At 38.9% G+C, this 2,764-nt stretch overlaps 1 protein-coding gene across 1 annotated transcript in view; it reads right to left on the bottom strand.

The window, feature by feature from the left end:
- Window positions 1-2,764, bottom strand: part of LOC109973040 (alpha-N-acetylgalactosaminidase-like) — a 57,387-nt gene extending 54,623 nt beyond the window's left edge. The window contains exon 1 of the mRNA XM_020622347.1: window positions 2,659-2,764. The gene's annotated coding sequence lies outside the window, so the exon portion shown is untranslated. The remainder of the gene's footprint in view (window positions 1-2,658) is intronic.

The following is a 2,764-nucleotide window of genomic DNA, read 5'->3' on the forward strand; positions in this document are numbered from 1 at the left end:
TTCTATCACTTGATTCTCATCAATACAATTGGTTTCTTGGAGATGCAGACATACTGTCTCTACACAGAAGTTAATGCAGGCAGTTTCTACTTCAGTATCACTTGATTCTCAGCAATACAATTGTAAGATATTTAAGCAAGGAAAATAAATGCATTAAGAATGACCAAAGCTCAGTAGTTCTGGACAATCATCAATAGATATCTATGGATAGACAAGGAAATTAAAGTTATGACAAGTAACTAAAGGGAACTAAAGGTATGAGAATTGTTAGGTAATTTTTTAGTCAGATAGATATTGCTTAGATACTTGTTGTATTAGAAATGATTAGTGGAGACAGGATGTCTAGCTCAGGCTGTTAAATGCTTAGTCATTCTCATGAGTTTTTTGCAGGGTGCATATGGTCAAGGATAACTAGATAGAAAAGTTTGACTGTCAGCAGACAGGATGATTATTGTTAGTATTATGATATGTTTAGCCGTAATCTTAATCATAATATCTTCCTAGGCTTAATGTCCGGACATGTCCCTGAATGTCCTGTATGTTCTTAGATACACACCACATAATCAACACTCACACACACTGATTTTCTCCATGTTTTGACTACTGCTCTGGTCAGCTGCATAGCTGGCATATCAGGTGACGCCACGGTTTGACGTGCCTGTGTAGAATGGGGTTAGCCCAAACCATATAATGTACAGGCCTGTTGGGTTCGGGGTCTTTCATTCTTCATCTGCCTGCGTGCAGGATTGGAGGTGGAAGATGCCTGGACGTGTAATGTTAATTTTACCTGTGATCCTTTGAATAAACCAGCACGGTTATTTTTTATATCCAAGTGGTCCGCCTCATCTCTCTGAGTTCCTGGTTAAAAGAACTGGGAAATATCTTTCAGAAGTAACTAGTAACTAAAGCTTATAAAGTAACTAGAGCACATAAGAATCAAATCTTACACATCTATCTTGGAACTGTAGTACAATTGATCAAAACAAGGGTAATATGTATTCAAACATGGAGGTGGTTGTTTTGTAGTAGCCTGGTGCTTGTTTAATCAGTGGATCTGCTGTGCATACTGTATGTAGCTTAACAATGCTCTTGTTAAAGACTATGAATAATAGAGACACCTGCTACATTCAGATAGTTGTAAAAAGAACAAAGTAAAAGGGATGCACTGGTTAGCCTAGGAATCACCTAAAAAGTGTTATTCTGTCAACCTGGAATACCACTTTTTTGTGTGTGTGATCACATCAGCTGGTTGACAACTGCAAAACAAAAGTGGAAAGATAAGCAATAAACCTGAGCCATCAACATGCTCTGAGCTTGCAAGCAGTGGACCACAAGAAACAGTCACTCTTGGCCACTGGATTGACACTGACACACACTATCTATCTTACTGGTACACAAGATTAATACCAAATTGAAAACCCTCAGTTCACCATAGGAGAATGCCAGTTCACTGGTGCAAAGTCTGTTCTGTGCCATGTGTTGACACTGTTAGGTATTTTTAGTCAGATAGACATTGGTTAGGTGCTTGTTGTATTAGAAATGTTTAGTGTAGACAGCATGTCTAGCTCAGGCTGTTAAAATGCTTAGTCATTCCCATGGGGGACTCCAGGTTGTTTATGTTCAAGGATAACTAGATAGAAAGTTGATTACTGTATGACGTGTTTAATCATAATCGTAATCATAATATCTTGTTATGCTTAATGTCATGACATGTCACTGGATGTCCTGTCAGAATGTCTTAGATACACACCACACAATCAACGGACAATCACACATTGATTTTCTTCATGTTTTGACTACCGCTCTGGTCAGCTGCAAAGCTGGCACCAGGAGACGTCACGCTTTGACGTTCCTGTGTAGAATGGGGTTGGCCCAAAGCGATATAATGTACAGGCCTGTTGGGTTCGGGGTCTTTCATCCTTCAGCTGCCTGCGTGCATGTTGGAGGTGCAAGATACCTGAGTGTGTAATGTTAATTTTTACCTGTGTTCATGGAATAAATCAGCACTGTTTTGAAGCTACTTGGACTACCTCGTCTCTCAGAGTTAGCATGGTACAAAGAACCGGAATACAACAACACTAACACTACAGACCCCTAAGATTCACACAAATAAGAAAACATTTAATTTGGATAAAACCCAACAGGGCAGTGTAAACATCAGTGTAAATGCTACATAAATTGTCCCTGTGGATGTACTGATAACATAGTCTCACTCTCCTGGATGCTGTGTCCTTTCTTCCATAGAGCCTATTATTTAAATGGTTGTGGACTATTTAAAGTGAAGGTATATGCTATTTGATATTATCTTCCATTAATGTACTATTGCTCCTTTAAGCTTTTTTCTGAGATAAACAGAAGCATTCACATAGTGAAATACAAAACCAGATAGGCATACAGTTTAATGAGGATGCCCCCACCACTACTACCATTATGGATGTTTTGTGACCTTATATTACATGAATCTTGGCCAGAGAATATTTGTTACTGAAGTAGCTGTATGAGTAAAAGCAAACTGGAGCAGCTGAGAACCTGTCTACCTCGCTGTCTATGTAAACACACACATACACACCAGTATACTGTAACAAATGTGTGTTCAAGATCTTTTCTTAACATTAATGAAAAACTGTGATGAAAAAACTGAAAATGGTGATCTCCTACCTGTTTTGCTGAAACTTCAGCTGCACACAGCTGAGCTAAACAATCATTAATACAACTGTCTTCCTGGCTTTTCCCCTGAGCCGCAACATGCATTTCTTCCTGGTAA

This window comes from Monopterus albus, unplaced genomic scaffold, assembly GCF_001952655.1.
Source record: "Monopterus albus unplaced genomic scaffold, M_albus_1.0 scaffold278.1, whole genome shotgun sequence".
Lineage (NCBI taxonomy): Eukaryota > Metazoa > Chordata > Actinopteri > Synbranchiformes > Synbranchidae > Monopterus > Monopterus albus.